Source organism: Dasypus novemcinctus, chromosome 28, assembly GCF_030445035.2.
Source record: "Dasypus novemcinctus isolate mDasNov1 chromosome 28, mDasNov1.1.hap2, whole genome shotgun sequence".
In the NCBI taxonomy this organism is placed as follows: domain Eukaryota; kingdom Metazoa; phylum Chordata; class Mammalia; order Cingulata; family Dasypodidae; genus Dasypus; species Dasypus novemcinctus.
Window position 1 is genome coordinate 6,471,446 of NC_080700.1, and position 25,431 is coordinate 6,496,876.

Here is a 25,431-nt window from a genome sequence, read left to right on the forward strand (position 1 = left end):
ATAGCAGAGGTTTTTTTTTAAAAGATTTATTTATTTATTCCCTCCCTTCCCCCGCCTTGTGGCTTGTTTTTTTTTTTTTTTTGCTGTCCTCTGTGTCAGTTCACTGAGCGTTTTTTTTTTTTTTTTTCTTTTTTTCTGTCTGCTTGTCTCCCTTTGTTGCGTCACCTTTCTGTGTCAGCTCTCCATGGCGCACGGGCTGTCAGCTCTCCACAGTGTACGGGCCAGCTCACCTTCACAAAGAGGCCCTGGAGTGGGAATCCAGGGTCTCCCATATGGTCGATGGGAGACGGGAGCCCAACTGATTGAGCCACAGCCGCTACCCTGTATGGCAGATTTTCTACGTGTGTTTTTCTAGTGATGAAAAGAATCAAATGTTTCTTCTTTGGTAAATGTGTATTTACATGTTTTCCCATTTTTAGGAGCTGTTTGTCTTTTTCTTAAAAAACAAACAAACAAAAAAAAAACAAACATATAATTCATCCAAAGTGGTCAGTCAGTGATATTCGGCATAATCACATAGTTGTTCACTGATCACCTCAGTTATCTTTAGAGCATTTTCATTATTTCAGTATTAATAATAAGAAATGAAAAACAAACAAGAACTCCTCACCTCTTGATCACGCTTTGCTTCCCCTGCCATCAACAGATCCCATTTCTAAATACTTTTTATTTCCTCTAAAAATTCATGTTTACATTTTATGTAAGTGGAATCATACATTATGTTATATTGTATTTAGGTCATAGTAATGCGCGGTGCCTGTATTTGTCCCTTTGTGTCTGGCTTGCTTCACTCAACATAGTGTTCTCTAGTTAATCCATAGTGGTCCTACAAATAGTGAATAAGCGTTCCTATCTCTCCACCTTCTCTCCAACACTTGTATTTCTCTGACTTTTTAATAGTGGCCATTCTGATAGCTGTGAAATACTATCTTGTTTTGATTTGCATTTCCCTAATCATTAATGGGGTTGAATATTTTTTCAAGTGTTTTTTGCCCTTTATGTTTCCTCTGGATAAATGTCTACTCATGTTTTTTGCCCTTTTTTATTTTATTCCCCCCCTTGTGGCTTTTTGCATGCTGTCTGTTCTCTCTGTCCATTTGCTGTGCTTTCTTCTGTGTCTGTATTTAATTTATTCCCTCCCACCTTGTGGCTTGCTTGCTGTCTGCCCTCTGTGTCCATTTGCTGCCCGCAGTGATTGCGGGCCGGGTGGCACTCTACAGCGCCCGGGCCGGTGGCTCTGCACAGCGTGTGGGCGAGCCTGCTTTCACAAGGAGGCCCCAGGACGTGAACCCAGGGCTGCACATATGGTAGATGGGAGCCCAACTGATTGAGCCACAGCCTCTTCCATTTTGCCCATTTTTCCATTGGGTCATTTGTCTTTTTATTGAGTTGTAACATCTCTCTTTATATCCTGAATATTAACCCCTTATCGAAAAGGTAGATTTCTAAGTATTTTCTCCCATTGAGTCAGCTGCCTTTTGACCCTTTTGACAAAGTCCTGGGAGGTGCAAAAGTTTTAAATTTAGAGGAGGTCCCATTTATCTAATTTTTCATTTGTTGTTTGTGCTTTGGGTGTAAGGTCCAAGAAACTACCATGTACCACAAGATCTTTAAAATGTTTCCCTACTTTTTCTTCTGATAGTTGTATGGTATTTGCTTTTTTATTTAGGTCTTTGATCCATTTTGAGTTGATTCTTGTATAGAGAGTGAGATATGGGTCCTCCTTAATTCTTTTGGTTATAGATAACCTGTTCTCCCAGCAGCATTTGTTGAAGAGTCTGTTTTTGTCCAGTTAACACAGACTTGGTAGGTTTGTCAAAAACTAGTTGACCATAGAGATGAGGGTTTATTTCTGTACTCAGTTCAATTCCACTGATCGTTGTGTCTCTCTTTATGGCAGTATCATGGTGAATTGTCCACGTAGCTTTGTAATATGTTTTGACATAAGGCAGTGAAATTCTTCCTATGTCGCTCTTCTTTTTTAGAATGCTTTTGTCTATTCATGTGTACTTGCCCTTCAAAATGATTTTGTAATTGTCTTTTCTATTTTTGTAAAGTTGACCGTTTTAATTTTGGTTGGTGTTGCTGTGAATCTATAAGTCAGTGAGGGTAGGATTCACATCTTCCTGACATTCAGTCTTCCAGTCCATGAACATGGAATGTCTTTCTAATTGTTTAGGTCTTTTAAAATTTCTTTTAGCACTGTTTTGTGATTTTCTCTGTGTAGGTCCTGTACTTCTTTTTTTAAATTGATTCCTAGGAATTTGTTTTTTTTGTTGCTATTGTAAATGGAATTTTCCCCTGATTTCCTCCTCAGATTTGCATACTGCCAGTGTATAAAAACATTAGTGATTTCTCCATGTTGATTTTGCTGACTCCCACTTTGCTGAACTCATTTATTAGCTCTAGTAGCTTCATTGTAGACCTTTCAGAATTTTCTAAATATAAGATCATGTCATCTGCAAATAGAGTTTTACTTCCTCTTTTCTTAATTCTTTAAATTCTTTTTTCTTTTCTTATTGCTCTACCTAGAGCTTCTATTACAGTGTTAAGTAACAATGGTGCTAGTGGGCGTCCTTTTCTTCTTTCTGGTCTTAAAAGTTAAGCTTTCAACCTTTCCCCAGTGGTTATGATGTTAGATGTGGGGTTTTTCATATGTGTCTTTTATCATATTAAGGAATTTTCCTTCTTTTCATCTCTTTTGAAATGTTTTTATAAGAGAGGATACTGGATTTTGTCAAATGCTGCCTCAATTGGGATGATCATATGTGTTTTTTTCCTTCCTTCAGTTTGTTAATGTGGTGTATTACTTTGATTGATTTTCTTATATTGAACCAGCCTTGCCTACCAGGAATAAATCCCACTTGGTTGTGATATATAAGTCTTTTGATATGCTGCTGGATTCGATTTCTAAATACTTTGTTGAGAATTTTTGCATCAATGTTCCTTAGAGAGCTTGGTCTGTCATTTTCTTTTCCATGCAGTGTCCTTATTTGGCTTTGGTATCATGGGGATATTGGCTTCTTAAGAAGTGTTGGGTTATTTTCCCTCCTCTTCAACTTTTTGTAAGAGTTTAAAGAGGACTGATATGAATTCTTTTGAATTGTTTGGTAGAATTCACCTGTGAAGCCACATGGTCCTGGAGTTTTCTTTGTTGGAAGATTTTTGAAGACAGAATCGGTGTCTTTAAATGTAACTGGTTTATGTTCTTGTATTTCTCGTAGTGTCAATGTAGGTTGGTTGTGCATTTCTAGGAATTTTCCCACTTCATCTAGGTTGTCTCGTTTGTTGGCATACAGTTTCTCAGAATATCCTGTCATGATCCTTTTCAGTTCTGTGGGGTCATTCATAACTTCCCCCCCTTTAATTTCAAATTTTATTTATTTGTTTCCTTTTGTTTTTTCTCTTAATCTTGCTAAGGGTTTGTGAATTTTATTGATGTTCTCCAACCAGCTTTTGGTTTTGATTTTCTCTATTTTTTTAATCCTCAATTTCATTTATTTCTACTCTAATCTTTATTATTTTTTTTCTGCATGCTTTGAGGATTAGTTTGCTATTCTATTTCTAGTTTCTCTTGTTGTTCAGTAAATTCTTTGAGTTTAGCTTTCTTCTTTTTTAATATAGGCTTTTTGGTCTATAAATTTCCCTCTTAGGACTGCCTTTGCTGTATCCCATAAGTTCTGATAAGTTGTGATCTCGTTTTCATTTGTCTGAATACATTTACTGATTTCACTTGCAATTTCTTCAACCTACTGATTATTTAGGAGTGTGTTGTTTAGCTTCCATATATTTGTGAATTCACCTTTATCCTGTCTGTTTCTGATTTTCAGTTTCATTCCCTTATGATCTGAGTAGGTGCTTTTTCTAATTTCATTCTTTTTATTTCTTGAGAGTTGTATTGTGTCCTAGCCTATGGTTTATCCTGGGGAAGGATAAATGTGCATGGGAAAAGAATGAATAACCCACTGAGTTTGCATGCTGCATTCTGTATATGTCTGTTAGATCTAACTCATTTATTATATTGTTTAAGTTCTCTATTTCCTTGTTGACCTTTTGTCTCATTCTATCTAATGATGTGAGAGGTGTGTTGACATCTCTAATGATTAAAGTAGAGATGCCTATTTCTCCCTTTAGTTTACCCAGAATTAGTTTCATGTATTTTGGGGGACATTGGTTAGGTGCATAGATATTTTTGTCTCCTATATCTTCCTGGTTGATTGTTCCTTTTATTAATATTTAATGTCCTTCTGTATCTCTTGACTTTTTTGCATTTATAATTTTTTGTCCAGTATTACTATAGCTACCCCTGCTCTATTTTGATTACTTTTTGCATGGAGTATCTTTTTCTAGGCTTTTACTTTGAGACAGTTTGTATACCTGGGTCTAAAGTGTTTCTTTGATAAGCAGCATACGGATGGCTCATGCTTTTTCTTTAATACATCCTGTCAGTCTATATCTTTTGATTGGTGATTTTAATCCATTCACATTCAATGGTATTACTGTAAATGCATTGTTTATTTCCACCATTTTCTTCTTTGGTCATCATATGGCATATCAGATTTTGGTCTTTTTACTTTCTTGCTTATGCTTTCTTCTATTCGTCCATTCTCTCCTCCAAGCTTCTCTCTCCTGTCTTTTTCTTTCAGGTTCTAAGGCTTCCTTTAATAAATCCTTCAAGATGGATTCTTTAATAAGAACTTAGTTTCTTAGTTTCTATGAATATTTTATACACACCTTCATATTTGAAGGAAGTTTTGCTGGATGCAGAATTCTTGGCTGGCAATTTTTCTCTTTCATTGTCCCAATTGTATCATACTACTGTCTTCTCACCTCCATGGTTTCTTTTTTTTTTTTTAAAGATTTATTTATTTATTTTATTTCTTTCCCCTTCCCCACCCCCACCCCAGTTGTCTGTTCTCTGTGTCTATTTGCTGCGTGTTCTTCTTCGTCCGCTTCTGTTGTCAGTGGCACAGGAATCTGTGTTTCTTTTTGTTGTGTCATCTTGTTGTGTCAGCTCTCTGTGTGGGCAGCGCCATTCCTGGGCAGGCTGCTCTTTCTTTCACGCTGGGCAGCTCTCCTTATGGGATGCACTCCTTGTGCGTGGGGCTCCCCTACATGGGGGGCACCCCTGCGTGGCAGGGCATTCCTTGCGTGCATCAGCACTGTGCATGGGCCAGCCCCACACGGGTCAGGGAGGCCCGGGGTTTGAACTGAGGACCTCCCATGTGGTAGATGGACGCCCTAACCACTGGGCCAAGTCTGCCTCCCCCTAATGTGTTTTCTTAATCTCGCCTATTGTGTCTTTCATTCCCATTAGCTCTGTTACTTTTTTTTTTTCTGTTACTTTTTCATTTCGGATTTCCAGTTTTCCTTTGTGCTTGTTCAGTATCTTCTTGGTGTTGTTCATTTCTTTAGCTGTGATTTTTTTCATCTCATTAATTTGATTTCAGAATCAGCACGCATCTTGTTAATCAGTTCTCTCAAATCCTGTGTCTCTTTAGAGACTTTGATATATTCCTTTTCCTGGGCCATGTCTTCCATTTTCTTAGTCTGGCTTGTAAATTTTTGCTCATAAGAGGCATCTGATTAGGATGCAGGTTACTCAGATGTTCAATTTCTTTCCCTTTTCTTGGGATTTGGTGGTGGGATTCTGTATGTCACTGCTGCTGTTTGATTCTTGGTTCAACCTGGATCATTAGGATTGTCTCTCTTAGTTGCTCAAAACTGGGCTCTGGACCCACTGTTTTTGCTAAAGGAGTGCTGATGCAAAAAGCAGAAGTCTGTTGACCTTTATAAAGGGTATTTATTTGGGGTAGAAGGTTATTTACTAGGCCATAAAGTGTAAGTTACTTCCCTCACCAAAGTCTTACCATGTGTTAGAGCAAGATGACTGCTGGTGTCTGCAAGGGTTCAGGCAGGAAGAGGGTTCCTCTTCTCTTGGTTCATTTCCAGGATCAGCTCTTCTGTTTTCACAAGGTCAGCTCTAGACTATGAGGCTCTCTAAGCTTTGCCTCTCTCCACAAGGTCAGCTTGTAGACTATGAGGCAAACAGCTCTGTCCTCATACCAGGGCTTCTCCTGTGTCTAAGGAGCTGTCCCTCTTCCTCTGGTGATGTTCTCCTGTGTGTTCACCTCCTGGGCTCAAGCTCAAAAACTCCAACCATGTTTTATGCCATATCGTTTTCTCTGTGAGTCCCACCTACCCAGGGGCAGGGATGCAACATTCTTAATGTGGCCTAGCCAAACCTTTGATCATTATTTAATCATGTACATGTATGAATCCTATATACTCTAATTGCCTAGAGGAAAAGACCAGTTTACATGCATAATCCAGTATTTCTTTTTGGAACTCATCAGTAATGTCCAACTGCTATACCCAGTAATGGTTTGCAGACCTGCTTCCTAGGGCCTTGAGAGGGAGGGTATAAAGGCGAGCAAAAGCCTCTCTAACTTCCTTATTTTTAATTTTCTCATATGTACAACCTAGTTCTGCTAGCAGATGGCACTCCTTGGCAGCCCTTTCAGTTCAATGCCTGGTTGGAGTGTTTTTGCTCTGAGACAGACTGGATCTGTGTGGTAGAGGTTCTTGCCTAGAGATAAAGAGACTTATAATTTAAACTTTCTCAGAAACAGTTCTTCAGCCTTCTGTCAGCCTGCTCCCTTTTCCTGGGTAGTAAATGATTCCACGCCCCTCTGTGTCTTCAACAATCATTCTCACTTAGTAGAGAAGTAGATTGAGAGGGTCATGATCTCTTTAGTCCTTTGCTGGCTCCCAAGGGAAACGATGACATGACCCCATCCAGCTTGGTAGAGCTCATGGGACACAGCAGACTAAATTTGTGGGTCAAAAGATGTCAGCCTTAGGCTGTGTCCCTCTCCCTCCCCTTTCTGGGGGTGGTGGATCCCTGGAGACCCCTTTTTCAGAGGCCTGCGTGTTCTAAAGTCCTTAATGTGGGGGATGGTGCCAGCAGCAAGAACTGCTGCTTTCAACTCACAGTTTTGCTGTCGCGATTCCCCTCCTTTGTCTGTCTCTGTCCTGGGTGGTGTTCAGCTTTACCCTGCTGTCCTAAACCCTAGAAGATCTTTTTCCAGTCCATTTCAGTCTCTTCTCCAGCTGTTTTTCTGAAGGAGGAGAGAGTCCCATGTCTTCCTCGTCTGCCATCTTCCTGGAAGTCTTCACAGGTGTCTTTTGACATCTCCAATGAATTCAGCCTCCATGGATCTGCATAAACTGAAACTACATTTACCAAATATACGACAGGAATTTCTACTTGATTAGAGGCAAGCTTTTTTTGGTGGAATCAGTTCAATTCTAGGCAATGCATTCTGTCATGTTTCTTCACTCATCTTTGTGGTATAAGAGAATACTTACAAATATGAAAACATCGATATCTTACCATTTAAAAATGATCATTTAATAGTACTGTATTTTTCTATCAGTCTTCCTTTTCTCCACTAGGTGTGTTTATTCATTGAATTACTGGCTCTCCATCTTCAGTCTTTAACAGTGGGATCGTCATTATGGAGGGACGAAGAGGGTCAATGCTGACTCCCTCCAATGTTGCTCTCTAATTGCATTTCAACAAAGATTTTGGATATCAGGTTAAAAACCAAGTGGAATCTGAGTTCTTATTTGTCAAAGACCCTCATAGGATTTGAGCATCTAGAGGGTCCAAGGTAATGATATAATGCAGAGTACTAACTTTTTCCCAACGCCTGTGTGCTGTGTCCAAGCTCCTGGCTATGACATCATTGTGATAGTTGACAGGTCATTCTATGTGATGCCTCACAACTCTCACGATTTTGATCTAATGAAGAGTCATATGGGCTTACCTTTAGTTTTGGACACCAGGAACTGTGCCAGCGTCTGAGGTTATCTGCACAGCTAGCTTGCCTGGGCCCTGTGATCTGGAGGCCACCTTATAAAGATGGACAGTTTGGTTTCTCTGTAGACTCAATTGTAAGCACGTGTGCAGATGGTGCAACTCCATTGCATAGTTTCTTTTTTTTGTTGTTGTAGTTGTTTTTTTGGTATCTCTTTGGTTGTTTTTTTTAAAGATTTGTTTTCATTTCTTTATTTCTCCCTACTCCCGTGTCGTTTACACTTGCTGTCTCTATCCATCTTCTTTTGTTTCTTTAGGAGGCACTGGGAACTGAACCTGGGACCTCTGATGTGAGAGGTAGGTGCCTAGTCATCTAAGCTGCCTCTGTTCACTACCTTTGTTGTTTCTCTCATTGTTTTTCCTCTTGTGTCTCTTGTTGCGTCATGTTGTTATGTCAGGTTGCCATGCCTGCCTGTTATGCAGGCTCACTGTCTTCTTTAGGATGCACGAAGAACCAAACCACGGGCTTCCCATATGGTAGGCAGGAGCTCAATCTCATGAGCCACACCCTGGGTTCACATTAAGGCCCCTCCCCTTGGAGCACCGGAGCTTGAGCAGTCCATCTCACCTGGGGGAAGTGCACACAGTCATCTCCACAAGCTCATACAGTCTCACAGTCACACCACAGAGACTCACACATGGATTCCCTTAAGCCTCCACACAGCCTAACCTGTAACCCCCAAATGAACAGATCCACCCCTGGGGACTGTGGAAGGAAGGACAGAACTCCTTAATAGAAAACCTTTCATCATATCCCATATCCGCATTTTACAGTGAGGCTGGGATCAGGCTAGGTCATCAGCCTACAGCTTGTAGGAAGCCCCCTATTTCATCCCACTTTTTCCCACAATATTTTGATGAGCCCAGAATACCTACCATTTTCTTTTGCTTTCAAGGTCACCTGCAATGCAGAAAAGAAAACAGAGTGATGATAGGATCATGTTTTGTTGTGTTTTTCCAGGTCTTGGTGATTTTCAAAAAGAGATGGGAAGCAGTGGTAAATTCAAAGGCCCCATGAATGAGCTTGGGAGACAGCTGTGCGAGAGGCTCCAGCTCTTCCTGGAGGAAGTGATTCTCAAGTCTATTTACCAAAATAGGCAATTACAAAAGTCTGAGTTAAAGGAAGGAAAATGGTGCTGAGATAATTAACACAACCTTTCTATTTGGTTTAAAACCAGATGCTGCCATTTTTAAAGCCCTCTTGTGTCAGGGATCTGTTCATAGGATTCTTACTTTCAGTTCTTCCTTCCACAAAACAGCAGTGTGTGTCTATAGGTACAACCCGTAGCAAGATCTGTACTCAATGTGAAAAGGAATGTGAGAAAGAAACATTTCTGTCTTAGACAAAAACAGGTGGCCTTACCTCAGCATCAGAGGGAGTCTCCTCATCTGCTCTGTCACTAGCAGGCCCTCCATCAGGTCTTCCATGGAACTAGAGGGACACAGAGTAGCCGTCAGTACACTGGGTGCAGTTCATGCATTACCTGGGGAACTTTAACTAGGACAAGGGGCTACAGTGATCAGGGCTGGTTGGGTAGAAAGCATACACATGATGCTACTCAGACTTCCTTTGTTTAAGAAAGAGAGATTAATGAGAACAAAAATTACCAGAAGTAGAGTCCTTGGCTTTGGTGCTAAAGGCAATTTAAATTAATGTGAAGTAGTTCATCTAATATTGGTTCTAAATTACACACTGACTCAAACACAGAGCCCCTACCCTTCTACCCATTTTGTAGCCCAACTAAATTTCCTGAATCTCCTTGACATCCAGTTCATTATGGATTTCCCAATTCCATGTATTTTATAAGATTTTGTTCAATTTCATAAGTTGACATGAGCATAACGAAAATTCCTATTTTAACCATTTTTATTGGTACTTAACTCATTGGCATTAATTACCTTAACAATCTTTAACATCACCATTGATCTCCAAAATTTCTTCATGACCTGAGACAGATGTTCTTTATAACTCTTAATCTCATTGTCCTTTTTCCCTAATTCCTATTGATAATCCTTAATCTCCTTCCTTCCTGTTTTCTTTTCCTAGAGGTTTCACATATGCAGAATCATACACTCTTTGTCTTTTGTGTCATCTGATTTCACTCAGTATATAATCATGTTGATGTCATTCATATATTAGGATGTCTCAGAACTTCCATTGTTTGCTATGGCTGAATTCCGTTTTATGGATGTAGCAGTTTTTCTTTTTGTATCCATTCATCTGTTGATGGATACTTGCATAGTTATGACCATTGGCTATTGTGAATAATGCTGCTATGAAGAGTGGTTTGCAAGTATGTGTAGTCCCGTTTTCCAATACATAGATATATATCTATTTGTATGTATGTATGTTTATAGATTTGTTGGATTGCTGGTCATATGGTTACTGTGTTTCACTTTTTGAGGGATTGCTCAACTGTTTTCCACAGTACAGGACAGTATGCATTGGTCATAGCCTGCAGAGCTTTTCAACAGATACTGAGCCTTCATAGGGATGAATTGATGCTGGCCCTTGAATTGTGCAAACTAATCGACTACTGTAGTATGCTGAGCAAGGAGGGGAGAGATGGGAGGGGAAGATGCAGGAATTTTAGAAGTATCTAAAGTATTCATTTGTTTGTGAATCTAAAACTGCTCTGAATACAGGGTGTTAATTTTTTTATAATATGGAAGCATCACTTATCAGGTGTAGCCAAAGGGGTGCTGATGCAAAGTAACAGGAATCTGTTGGCTTTTATAAAAGGTATTTATTTGGGGGAGAAGCATATAGTCAGAAGGCCCTACCTAAAGATCCCTCTCAAGGTATTCTAAGAAGTAATTGGTCACCTGAAGTCATTTACCACGCGTTGAAACAAGATGGTGGGCACGTCTCAAGGGTTGAGCCTTCCTTCTTCCCTTAAGGCTCCATGATCCCAGCTTCCTCCCATCTCACCTGTAGGCTGGCATGAGGCTGAGCTCACAGGGCTTCTCAGCTGCTCAGTTCTCTTCAGTGTCAAACTATCGGGCTCATCTCTGTATTCTTCTCTGCATCTTATTCTGTGTTCTCCCTGAGCAAACATCTGCCTTTTCTTCATTTAATAAAGTGAAAGTGAAACCTTCGAATTTAATATAATCAGAGGGATATCATATCTACATTAATAGACCAGTTTACAACCATGATCAATATCTCTTTTTGGAATTCATAAATAATATTAAACTGCCACAGGAAGGATGTTTTTCATGTAATGTTCAAAATTAAACTAATAACCAAACTTTAGGTTGAAACACTGGCCACTATTAGATGTGAAGAAATCTTGTGTTGTAAATGTATCCTTAATTCTGTGATTGTGGCACTTCTGATTTAATTAGTAAATTAAAGTGTTCACATGTGAAAAAAAGAATATGGCTTAGGCATTTTATGAATTTTCCCTATATATGGGACTGAATAAACTGCAGTCATTATTCTTGAATCGAAATGATTGCATTTCCATATTACCATCGGTAGGGCAGTTCCTCGGTGATATCTTCCTGTGCTCCCTCTTCTTGGGCAGATAGTGCTTTTCATGCTGCTGATGGACTGGGTGTCATGGCAGTAGGTTTTTTTTGACTAAGAAACAAATTTTCTCTTTTTAACCTTGAGACAAAAACCTGGGAAAATCATTCAGGATTGAAAGAGCTGTTGACAACTTACAGTCAAAGGTAGGAACATTATTAATACTTTATTTACAGTTGAAACTTCTGATCCCCTTATTCATAAGTTGCCTAATGGACACATGTGAATTAAAGTCAGAGTTCAAGAAAATCTTGTCATTTTATTTTTACATAAAACACCCAACAGATCGATATGAAGGCTTGTGAAATTTGCAATAGGTGATGTGCCTACTTAGCTTACCTTATAATTTTGGGCAGTATTTGGAAACTGTAGGCTTGGGAAATTTCAGCAATATGCACAGATGCTACATCTCCCTTGTACAATAGCTAATACTCCCATTTCACAGTTTAAGGAAAGGCTCATTATCAACATGGAGGTTACTTGATAGGTGTGTGTTAGACTCTTCACATGAGATTGGGAACATTTGTCTCCGCGCCTGGGATCCTCCTTCTGAGTTGTGTGTATAATAAACAACCCTACTACATATGGCTGATGAGGACTGAATGAGTTCCTGTATGTAAAATTTGCAGTGGTTAGATTATATTCTTGACGTAGTCGACAGTGGCAGTTGTCCTGTGTAAATAAGACCTATGTTTAGGATAAATACACAGTAGCACATATACACACACATACATGTACAATTATACTACTTAAACTTAAACATTGACAAACTGCAACTCCAATTTATGGTAAGCTAGACCCCCCAAAGGGAATTCAGCTGATTCCAGGAACTGAGTAATGTGATCAAAGATCTCTTCCTGAAAATCAGTTTCTCTCACCACATCCATCATCCTCACTCCACAAGTGAAATGTTATCACTGTGATATCCACTCTAAAGCCAACAAGGAAACCCCATCATAGTCCTCTAGATTTCTTTCCACAGCCAGGAGATAACAGAATTTCCTCTGTACTTGAGGCCACCTGTAATGAAGGAAAAGAAATGCTGTGAGGTTTGTATCCTGGTGGGTTCTGTTTCCATGGATTTTTTGCTGTCTTTCTTGCTCCAGAAAAGCAGATGGAAAGCAGCGGTCATGTCAGAGAACACAAAAGCAAGATTAGAAGACGTCTCTAGAAGAGGCCTTGAGGAATTTTATTTCAAGTCCATCTGGTTGACAATTACAAAATTTTTAATTCAAAGAGGATAAATGTCACCCATTAAAAGTCCTTATACCATACACTTTCCTGTCTGGTCCTATCAACCTTGAATGCCCTTGGAACCAGACATCAGCTAGTAAGGGATTCCACTCACACACACACACATGTACACACTACACACACAAGAGGATGGTACCTAAATTCTATGATCTACATCATGTTTTCAAATCTGAACTTGACTGAAAACACAAAACAAGAAAGCCACATAAGTATTTCAAGCAATAAAAGTAATCCTTATCTAAGAATTGGATGGGTTTTCTTCTTCTGCCTGGCAGTCGGAAGCTTCTCCAGTGTGTCCCCAGCAGGAACTGAGAGGACACAAAATAACTGTTAGTACTTTGGTGGTTGTGCTCATGAATTACTCAGGGAAACTTTCTTGTTGAGAAAAGGGCCTCTGTTTATCACTGTTGTTTAACAAGTATGAATTGAGCATTTTATCTTCAAAGAAGCTTTAGGTTACAGAGAAGTCATGTACAGAATAGAATGGATTCCCATATACCCAACATTCTTCTCCATTACCCTTTCCCCTTTTAATAACATTTTACTTGTGTATGGTATATTTGTTACAATTGATGTACAAATATTGCAACATTTGTCAATGATTTATATTATGGTTTACATTGTAGACCACACACTTATATAAGTTTGATGAAATTTAACATAGCCTGTATACATCATTGCAAGATCATGTAGAGAAAAAGAATAAAAGCTCAAAAAATAAAAAGGAAAAGAAAAAAGATCATGTAGAGCACTTCCATTGCCCACAAAATGCTCCATGTTCCATCTAGTCTGTTCCTCCTTCCCCGCCCCTAGGTACCCATGGCAACCACCAAGCTTCACTCCTTGAAGAACAAGATTCATAGTTACTTGCAGCAATGTTGAGAGCTTGACATGCTGGCCTGTCCTACACTATTAGGCACCGCTTATGCTCTCAAGAGTTTCCCTCCCCTCTATTTGAGAACATAGCAGTACTTCTCAGGATGGGACTCCATCACATACCCGCTCATTATTTGAGTCCCACCCATGACACAACACACTGTGACAAGGCGAACACTTAACTACCTAGAAGCTTGCCCCAGGTGTGCATTCTCCAAAATGCTCTCCAGAACACCCTAAACCAGTAACTCTCCCCTACCTTACTGCCAAAACGACATTCTGAACTTTGTAGTTTCAAGCAGGTACCTTCAGATACCCAGATGTTACCTGGTCCCTCCCCAGATGCCCCCCCCCATTCCATGGATCGTCCAAACCACCCTCCTCACTCTACCTCACACACAGACCACCCCTGTAGTGTCACTTCACCACTGACATGCCCATCCACTGAACAACTACAACCTTCTACCTTATCATAGATTTTTTCCCATATGGGGATTTGCTCACAACTTTCTTCTCCCTGTCTCTTGTAAACCTGTCTTCCAGATTCTAGCTCTGTGAGTCTGCTCAATTTATTTAGTTCACTGAACTAAAATTTATTTAGTTCACTTATTACAGTGACGTCATGTAGTAATTGTCCTTCAGTGCCTGTCTTAGTTCACGCAACATAATGTCTTCAAAATTCACCCATATCATCCCATGTGTTCTTAACTGCATTCCTTCTTAGAGTTGAGTAATATTCCATTGTATGTATATACCACAGTTTGTTTATCCATTCATTGGTTGATGGACTTTGGGTTGTTTCCAAATTTGGCAATAGTGAGTGATGCTACTGTCAACATTGGTGTGCATATATCTGTTTGTGTCTCTGCTTTCAGTTCTTCTTGGTATATACCCAGCAGTGGGATTGTTGGATCATATGGTTGTTGTATAGTTAGCTTCCTGTGGAACAGCCAGAATGTCCTCCACCACGGCTGTACCATTCCACATACCCACCAGCAGTGGATGACAGTTCCCATTCCTCCACGTCCTCTCCAACATTTGTAATCCACTGTTTTTTTTTAAATCATTGCCCGTCTAATGGGTGTAGATGATATCTCATTGTGCTTTTGATTTGCATTTCCTTAGTAGTGATGTTGAACATCTCTTCAAGTGCTTTTTAGCCAATTGTATTTCTTCTTTAGAGATGTGTCTGTTCAAATCACTTGCCCATTTTTAAAACGGGTTAATTTTTTTATTTTTGAGGTGTAAGAGTTCTTTATATATGCTGGATACTAGGCCTCTATCAGATATATGGTTACCAAATATTTTCTCATATTGTATAGGCTGCCTTTTCACTTTCTTGACAAACTCCTCTAAGGTACGTAAGTTATTATTATTATTTTTTTTGAGGCGGTGTAGGATTCCTTTATATATGCTGGATATTAGTCTTCTTTGATGTCCTTTAACAGTGTTGTGTAGTTTTCTGTGCGGAAGTCATTTCCATCTTGGGCTGTTCTGTTCGTCTTTCTTCTTTCATCAGTGTAGGCTGCCTGTCTGTTTCTAGGAATTTGCCTATTTCCTCTGAATATCCTTTTGGTTGGCATAAAAGTTTTCAAAGTATCCTCTTATGATACACTTTATTGCTGTGGCATCAGTGGTGATATCTCCTTCCTCATTCTTATTTTATGTATTTGCATCTTTTTTTTTTTTGTTAGTGTAGCTAAGGGTTTGTCAATTTTATAGATTTTCAAGAACCAGCTTTGCTTTTGTTTATTGTTTCTAGTGTTTTTTCCTAGTGTTTTCTTATTTTTTATTTCATTTATTTCTGCACTAATCTTTATTTCCTTCTTTCTACATCATTTGGGGTTAGTTTGTTGTTCTTTTCAAGTTTCTCCAGGTGCGTCGTTAGGTCTTTGATTTTAGCACTTCTCTTTTTTTTTTTTTCTTCCTTTTTTTTTTTTATTGACTTTGTAATAATATTACATTAAAAATATATATGTGAGGTCCCATTCAACTCCACCCCCCCACCCCACCTCTCCCCCCCCCAGCAACACTCGTTCCCATCATCATGACACATCCATTGGATTTGGTAATACATCTTTGGGCACCTCTGCACCTCATAGTCAATGGTCCACATCATGGCCCATACTCTCCCCCATTCCATCCAGTGGGCCCTGTGAGGATTTACAATGTCCGGTGATTGCCTCTCTCTTTTAATACAGGCATTTAAGGCTGTGAATTTCCTTCTCAGTACAGCTTTTGCTGCATACCATAGGGTATGGTACTTTGTGTTGTAATTTTCATTTGTTTCAAGGTAGTTACTGATTTCTTTTGGAATTTCCTCCTTGACTACTGATTGTCTAAGAGTGTGTTGTTTAACTTCCATATCTTTGTGCCTAATCTGCTTCTGTGCCCCTCGCTGATTTCCAGTTTCATTCCATTGTTGTCAGATAAATTACTTTGTATAATTGCAGTCTTTTGGAATTCATTGAGAGTTGTTCTGTGGCCTAGCACGAGGTCTATCGTAGAGAGTGCTCCACGTGCCCTTGGGAAGAATGTACATTCCAGTGTATTTGGGTGTAATGTTCTGTGTATGTCTATCAGGTCCAGATCCTCTAATATATTATGCAAGGTCTTTATTTATTGATTCTCTGTTGAGATGTTCTGTCTAATGTTGTTAATGGTGTATTAAAGTCCCCCACAATAATTGTAGAGCCATCAGTTTCTCCACTTGGTTTTTCCAGTGTTCGCCTCATGTATTTTGAGGCACCTGCTTAGGTTTGTAAATGTTTATGATTATTCTTTCTTCTTGAGTGATTTCTTCCTTTATGAATATATTATGTCCTTTTTTCTCCCTTACAATAGTTTTGAATTTAAAGTCTATTTTATGTGATATTAGTATGGCTCCTCTTTGCCCTTTTCTGATTGTTTGTATGTAAAATTGTTTTCTATCCATTTACTTTTCATCTCCTTGTGTCCCTGGATCTAGTGAGATTCTTGTAGGCAGCATATGGATGGGTCATATTTCCTTACCCATTCTGCCAATCTCTTTTTTTTTTTTTTTTTTTTTAAAGATTTATTTATTTATTTAATTTCCCCCCCTCCCCTGGTTGTCTGTTCTTGGTGTCTATTTGCTGCGTCTTGTTTCTTTGTCCGCTTCTGTTGTCGTCAGCGGCACGGGAAGTGTGGGCGGCGCCATTCCTGGGCAGGCTGCTCTTTCTTTTCACGCTGGGCGGCTTTCCTCACGGGCGCACTCCTTGCGCGTGGGGCTCCCGCACGCGGGGGACACCCTTGCGTGGCACGGCACTCCTTGCGCGCATCAGCACTGCGCATCCATTCTGCCAATCTCTTGATTGGAGAATTTAAGCCTTTAACATTCAGTGTTCTTACTGCCAAGGAATTATTTATATTAACCCAATTTTGTATAGGTTATGCATGCCAAATGTTTTTAGGAATAAAAAAAAATTTTTTTTTTTGAAGGCATTGGTGATTTAACCCAGGACCTCATATGTGGGAAGCAGGCACTCAACCACTGAGCTACATCCACTTCCCTATACCATATGTGTTTATTTCTCTTTTTATCTTTTTAGTTATTCTTACACTGTCTTCCCCCTCTTTCTCTCCTGTTTTTTCCTTTCATCCTGCAGAACTCCCTTTTGTATTTCTTGAAGGGGAGGTTTATTATGGACAAACTCTCTTAGTTTCTGTTTATCTATTAATATGTTGAATTCTCCCTATTTTTGAATGCCCCTTTGCTGGATAGAGAAATCTTGGCTGGAAGTTTTTTCCTTTTAGCACCTTAACCATGTCATACCACTGCCTTCTTGCCTGCATGGCTTCAGATGATGTAGCAGTTTGATATAATTGATGAATTCCAAAAAGAAATACTGGATTGTGTTTGTAGTCTGATCTGTACCTGGGCATGATTGAGTTATGATTAGGGCATTGAGTCAGATGAGAAATCAGCACCTAATCTTATTGAGCTTCCCTTGTATGTGATAGATCTCTTTTCTCTTGCTGCTTTTAGTATTCTTTCTTTGTCTTGAGCATTAGACAGTTTGACAAGTACATGTCTTGTGTTAGGATTTATATGTTTGCATGTGCTGCACTTCCTGGACATGTCCATCCATGTCCCTCAATAGAGTTGGGAAATTTTCAGCCATTATTTTCTCCAACAGTCCTTTTGTCCTGTCTCCCTTCTTTTCTCCCTCTGAGATGCCTGTAATGCATAAGTTGTGGATTTTGTGTTGTCATTCAAATCCTTAAGTCCCTCCTGGAGTTTTAAAATCTTTTTATCTATTTGTTCTACTATCTGATTTCAGATGTACTGTCTTCAGATGTACTGACTCTCTTCTCTGCCTTTTCATATCTGCTGTTATGTGCTACTGGTATGTTTTTGATTTCCTGCACTGTGCCATTTGCCACCTTTGTATATGGCATCTTTTTAGGTATGTTTACAATTTCTTTAGTATGTTCCCTCAATGTTTTCTTAATATCCTTAATCTCTTCTTTCACTTTATAAAGTTGATTCAGGATATTTGTTTGCGCATCCATATTCTGTATCTCCTCCTGTTTTTTAGTTTGTCATTAGACTGGGTCAATCTTATTTCTTAGTATGGCTTACAATTTTTGTTGCTTTCTAGGCATCTAATTATCTTGATGGGTTTATTCAGTTGGTTAGTTTTTCTTTCTTCTCTAGAGTTATATTTTGTTCTTTTTATGCATTGTAAGGTTTCATTTTGATTCTTCATTCCTTTTATTCTGTTTCCTTGATAAAAAATACGACCAGAGAAAAGGAAAGATATAAGAATAGAAAAAGAAAAATAGTAGTAGTAATAATGATAAAAGGTAGAAGGGGTGCTGTAGAAGACCTAGGAAAATAATTTATATGAGTAAAAAATTATAAGTACAGAAGAATAAGGTTTAAAAAGTGGAATATAAAAAATGAAATGAGAACTAAAATAGAGAAAAAGATATAGAAGTAATTCAAAGCTTGGGATGATGAAAAGAGAGGAAAAGAAAATAGAATAGGGAAAGAAAGAAAGAAAGTAAAAAAAAAAATAAGGAATGGAAACAGAGAAAAAAGAGATAAATAAAAATTTAGAAATATTGGAGCCCAAACAAAAAGTGGTGTGATGAATGAAAACAAAAGTAAACAAAAGATAGAAAAAGGAAGGAAAGAGAGAAACATTGTAGGTAGAAAAAAATAAGTAAAAGTAAAAAAGGGAGGACAAAGAAAGGGGAAACATAACAAACGAAAGAAAACAGCAGCAACAACGAAACAACGGAGGAAACACTGCCTTCCATTTGGGCCCCTAAGGAGCTTCTCAGGCTGCTGGTGTTCATCATTCACCCTACAGCCTGCCCTCTGAGGGTGATGATCTGGGTTTTTGCAATCACAGTTTAAAAAGTTAAAATTGAAAACAGAAGTTTTGTTTTTGTTTTTTAAAGAAATAACAGATCCAGGAAAGCCTAAAAAAAAAGAGTATCTATATGTTCCTTGTCATAAAGTACAAGCTGGATGCCTGACAACCAGGTGGCTCATGCTCTTGATTGACCTGGGAATCAAACCTGGGGCCTCCTATATGCAAGTCAGGAATTCCTCAACTGAGCTGCCTTGTCTCCTTAGGTTAACTGGTCTTTAGAGAGCTAGCTGCCACCTTTCCCAGGTGTGTTTAGACTTGTGTAGCTTGCTAGAGTCCTGCTGATGAGGTGCCTGTGCCCAACGCCTCTCCACTGTCATTGCTTTCTAGCCCCAGGTGGGCGGCTGGGTGTTACAGCCTGCCTGAGGGAAACCCCCTTCCCTTCTCCCAGTCAGGTCCGGGTACCCTATGAGATTCAAAGGTGCTGTTGCTAGACAAAGTCACCACAAAGAAACCACCTGGCTGTGCCAGACCCCTTTTCCTCCCAGGACACGCCCCCTCCCTGTCCCTTGGCAGCAACAAGCCAGGGGCCATGCAGTTACTTGCTGTGATTGTGGGGTATTTGTGCTGTTTCCAGCCACAGGGTAAGGAACTCAGTTTTCTTTATCTTTCTAGTACCTTCCTAGATGACTCAGGGCACCTTCCTGTTCAATATATATCCAGAGCAGCTTCTCTAGATAGGTCCCTGTCTTCTCCCCTTTTTTTCTTAGAGGATATGTCTCTGGATTTTCATGCTGCCTCCACCCTCTGTCTCCACAGAACTCATGCTTCATCCTTAACTCTCCAATCTTTCCTTCTTATTCAGAAATTTATGGATACTCTTAGGCTAAAATCACCTTGTTTCCACAAACCTTAGGTGAGATTTTTGTGTCATGGTCATCTGCGGTTTGTAGAATCAAAGCCTTCAAACATGGATATCTATTTTCTACCTTGTAAATTTCTAATACTCTAAATAAGAAATTTTCTAAATTTCTACCATCTAATTTCTAAATTTGGAGTTCAGAAATAGAGCCTCATGTCTATAGATGTATGGTGGAAAGAATAGTCTTTAATAAATTGGCAAAGAATGCTCTTTAACAAATTGTTCTGGAAGAACTGGCTATTCATAGGCAAAAGAAAGAAGGGGACACCTGTCTCTCATCCCATATTCAAAAAATTAACTCACAATGCTTAAAAAACCTAGATATATGAACCAGGACTATAAAACAAGAAGAAAAATAAAACATAAAGAAGCATCTTCAGATCATTATATTCGGCAATGTTTTCTTAGGCTTGACACCTAAAGCACAAGGAACAAAAGAAGGAAGAGGTCAGTGGGACCTTATAAAAACTAAAAATTTTGTGCATCAAAAGGCTTTACCATGAAAGTAAGAAAGAAAATTTATTAGTGTAAGAAAATACTTCGAAATGACATTATCTAGTAAGAGTTTAATATCCAAATTATCGAAAGAAATCCTACAATTCTGGCATAAAAAGACAAGCAACCTGTTTAAAAACGGGAAAAATCTTGGGTAGACATTTCTCGAACGAAGATATATAAATGTCCCAAAAGCACATGAAAAGATCCTAGAAATCATTAGCTATTAAGGAAATGCAAATCAGAACTACAATCTGATATCAGTTCATACCCATTAAAAAGACAACTACTAAAAAAAACGGACAGTTACAAGGGTTGGAGAGGATGTGGATAAATAGGAATATTCATCCATTGGTGGTGGTAAAAAAAAAATAGTTGTAGTTGCTGTGGAAGACTGACAGTTCCTCAGAAAATTAAGTATAGAATTACCTTATGAACCAGCAATCCCACCAGGATGGAACCAGGATCTGAGAGCAGTTCCTACTCTAAGCCTTAGGCCTCTGCATTTGCACCTCAGCTTTGAAGAACTCCATGGTGCTGGCCTTCTCTGGCTGAAGTTCCTTTAGATTCACATGGTCAGAGTCTGAGTCACCATTTTAACATTTTTTTGTTCTTAGAAAAATAAAATATTTTATGTAAGCGTCATTACTCCAACAGTGATGCCCCAACTTTCATTCAGAAGATGAAATTTTCTAACTTTATCTTTTTCCTTTGCCCTGACACATTTTTGAAGATTTCTTTTAGGACATGGCTGTTAGCAATAGGCTTCTACTTTTTTTTTTTTTTTTTACCTAGGAAAGTATTTATTTCTAAGATTTGATGCATAATGTCTCTAAATACGGAGAACTTGAATATGTAGTGTTGGAACTTTTTAACATTATATATTACAAGTAGCTGTCTTTTTAGTTGCATGACTCTTCAGAATTTTTTTTCTGTAATTCTATCATTGTTTTTATGGAGGTAATTGTAAAAGTTTATTTAACTTTCTTTCAATTCTTTGAAAACTAATACAGGTTGAACATACTTTGCCTAGATAATACTTTTAAAAATATTTTTTATTTCCTTTTCAAAGACACATAGATCACACAAAACGTTACATTAAAAAATATAGGAGGGGGAAGTGGCCGTGCCTTGCTTAAACAGTTGGGCTCCCGTCTACCATATGGGGGCCCTGTGTCGGCATCCCGGGGCCTTCTTGTGAAAGCAGGCTTGCTGGCAAGCTGGGATGTGCTGCCAGTCCGGGTGCCGCAGCGTGCCGCCCAGCCCGCATGGCCACGGAGTGCCACCGGCCCCCAAGCGCCACAGAGAGCTGAATTAGCAAGGTGACACAAGAAAAAGGGAGACAAGCAAAAAACCAAAAAACCAAAACACAGAAGAACTTGCAGCGAATGGACAGAGAGGAGACAGCCAACAAGCCACAAGGGAAGGGGAATAAATAATTTAAAAAAAAACACACTTTAAATACCGACCCAGAAGTACACACTGTAAATGGACACAGAGTAGACAGCACACAAAATGCTACGGGGGGTGGAGATTAAAAAAAATACATTATTCTAAAAAAACAAAATAGGTTCCCAGATGCCCCACTCCCCACTCCCCCCACCTTTCCCACATAAAGAGGTTCTTTCATTAGTGTGGTACATGCATTGCATTTGATGGATACATTTTGAAGCACTGCCACACAGCATGGACTATTATTTAGAGTAGTTTACACTCTCTTCCAGCCCATTCAGTGGGTTATGGCAGGATACATAATGTCCTGCATCTGTCCCTGCAATATCATTCAGGACATCTCGAAGTCTCAAAAATGCCCCTGAGTCCAGTCAATGACATAATTGCTTCCGTTGCTAGAGTCACAATAATTCTATAGCAGAATATTAGTTCCATTCTAGCCCATATTTTATTCTTCTATCCTGAGGACCCTGGGATGGCGATGCCAAGTTCTTCTCTTGATTGAGAAGGGGCTTCTTTCTCACGTGGCTGGTGGATGTGACTCTCATGACCGCAGCTGTAGGCTCTCTTGGTTCCTTGGTGTGGTGGTTGTCCATCCTCACCTCCATTTCAACTGACCTGGATAATTCCAATGAACTGGAGTGTAGGTGCTGCAACACCACAGAGGCTGAGGGCCCAGCTGGCACGTGGGCAGCCCAGAAATCCAAGCCTCCTGTGCACACTGCAATCCCAGCACCAACCACAGGTTCAGAAGAGGCATGTGTAGAAAGTCACATTTGAATCCAACATCATCACACTTAGGAGTACAATTCCAAATTAGTGCCCACCATTAAGGCACTGATCTCTCGAGCTATCTGCGATGACCGTAGGACCAGGGTGCCTTCATAGCCCTTAGGAGCACTACTACCTGGGGTTGTCTAGTATCATGTTTGGCTCTCTATGAGATCCTGCTGAGACATGCATAAGCACGACCCCTCTGATGACCTCACAACTCAGTTTGAAGCCTCTTAGGTCTCTCAGTCTATCTTCCAGACTCTAGCTCTCTGAGTCGGCTCAATTTGCTTAAGTCATATTAGAGAGGTCATGTAATATTTGTCCTTTAATACTTGCCTTGCTTCACTCAACATAAGGTTCTCAAGATTAATCCATGTTATCCTGTGTTTCTGTACTGTATTCGTTCTTAGAGCTAAGAAGCATTCCTTTGTATGTGTATACCATATTTTGTTTATGCACTCATTTGTTGAGGGGCATTTAGGTTGATTCCAACTTTTGGCAATAGTGAATAATGCTCCCATGAAACATTGGTGTGTATATATCTATTGATATCCTTGTTTTCAATTCTTCTGGTTATATACCCAGCAGTGGAATGCTGGGTCACATGGCAGATCTGTAGTTAGTTTTTTGAGGAACAGCCAATCTCTCCTCCACAGTGGATGGATCATTCTACATTCCCACTGTGAGTGGATGAGGGTTCCCATTCCTCCACATCCTCTCCAACACTTGTAGTCCTCTGGCCTTTAATAGCCATCAGTATATTGGGTCTAAGATGGTATCTCATTGTAGTTTTGATCCCTTATAGTTAGTGATGTTGAGCATCTTTTCATGCACTCTTTAGTCATTTGTATTCCTTCTTTGGAGAAGTTCTGTTCAAATCTCTTGTCCTTTTTAAAAATGGGTTGTTTGTTTTCTTATTTTTGAGATAAAAGATTTCTTCATGTATGCTAGATATTAGGCTCCTATTAGATATATATGGTTACCAAATATTTTCTTTTATTGGATAGGCAGTCTTTTCACTTTCTTGACAGACTCCTTTGAGATGCAAAAGGTTTTAATTTTGAGGACTTCCCTTTTATCTATTTTTTCTTTTTCTGCTCCTGCTTTGAATGTGATGTTCATGAACGGATTTCCTGTTACAAGTCCCTGTAGATGTTTCCTTACATTATCTTCCAAGGTGTTCATGGTCTTGGCTTTTGTATTTAGAACTTTGATCCATCTTGAGTTGATTTTTTAGTAAGGTTTGAAATGGTGTTGTCCTCTCAGTCTTTTGCATATGGATATCCAGTTTTCCACCCACCAATTTTTGAAGAGGTCGTTCTCTCTCAGTTGAGTGGGCTTGGTGTCCCTGTCGAATACCAGGTGACTCTATGTGAGGATCTGTATAAGAACTCTAAATTCAGTTCCATTGGTCAGTATGTCTATCCTTGTGAGAATACCATGCAATTTTTGACCCCTGTTGCTTTATAGTATGTTTTAAAGTCGGGTAATGTGAGTCCTCTGATTTGATTTTCCTTTTTCAATAAGTCTTTTACTGTTCTGGGCCTTTTGCCCTTCCAAATACATTTCATAGGTAGTTTTTTCAATTCAGTAAAAAATGCCGTTTTGATTTTTATTGGGATTGCATTGTCTGTAGTTTAGTTTGGGTAGGATAGCCATGCTAATGATATTTATTCTTCCTTTCCATGAACAGAAAATATTCTTTCATTTATTTACGTCTTCTTTGATTTCCTTGAACAGTGTTGTGTAGTTTTGTGTGTATGTCATTTACAGCTTTAGTTAGTTATTCCAATATATGCGATTTTTAAAATTTATTATTTAAATCATAGTTTTTTTCCTTCATTTCCTCCTCAGATTGTTCATTACTGGTGTACATAAGTGTTGTGATTTTTGTACAGGTGGTGTCCCGCGGGCAGGTTCGACAGTACCATGACTGGGTGCCTGGCACTGTCCGTCAAGGGTAGGGCCGCGCTCTCTTAGGGGCGTGGAGTCCTGGGGCGGGGCGGGACCTCCTTGGCCCAGGCGCAGGCGCAGAAGCTCCGCCCCTTAAGTCCCGCCCAGTCCACGTTGGTGCGGCTCCTTTAAGAGTCGCGGTGTTTGGGGAGTGCACGAGGACCTGCTGGCGTGTTCTGGGGGTGCCCCCCCGGGACCCCGAGGGCAGGAGGGACGTATTGTCAGCTGGCGTGTGGGGCTGCAGGAGCGCTTAAGGGCCCCGCCTGTGTTTCCACCCACGATAGCGGTAAGTTTGGGAGCCTCTCCTTGGCAGGGAGGTGACTGGGTGACTTGGGGACACCATTCTTGCCCTGCTTTGTCTGCCAAGAGCAATCACCCACCTGGCCTTAAAGGAGCCGGGCTGCAGAGGAAGCCTCTGTGTTTACTGTTCTCAGCCTCTTAGAAGAGTTGTTCTCATTCTAGGGGAGCAGTTGAGGGCTGTGGAGCAGCTGCTCTTAGGACAGATGGGCTGGACCTTCTCAACCCCCAGCCCCTTCTTTTGTCCCCTGCCCTTCCCTCTGAACTTCTGTAGGTGGTTTTCACAGGGTTGCCACCCTGGAAGGGGGGGAGCCAGGCAGGGCTGCTGGGTGCCCTGTCACTTCCATGCAGATGACCACACTGTTCTCCTAATGCACTGTCACTCAGCAGACCCTAAGTATGATGAGGAAGAATATGATGCTACCATCAGTGGGGAAATTCAGGAAAGTTTTATACCAGAACCTTAGCAATGAAATCTTTGGATGAGGATTAACAGTCCTTTTTTTTTCCTTTTTCTTAAACAAAATAATTTAATGATATATGTGTATATTTTTAACAAATCAGTTTTATTGATACTTATTAATAAAGCATACAATTCTTTCAAAGTATACCATGCATGGTATTTGATATAATGACATAGATATGCATTCAT

The 25,431-nt window shown here is 39.7% G+C and overlaps 1 long non-coding RNA gene across 2 annotated transcripts in view; it reads left to right on the forward strand.

The window, feature by feature from the left end:
* Positions 1-25,431, forward strand: part of LOC131276460 (uncharacterized) — a 246,641-nt gene that overhangs the window by 64,623 nt on the left and 156,587 nt on the right. The gene's annotated exons all lie outside the window — the stretch shown is intronic.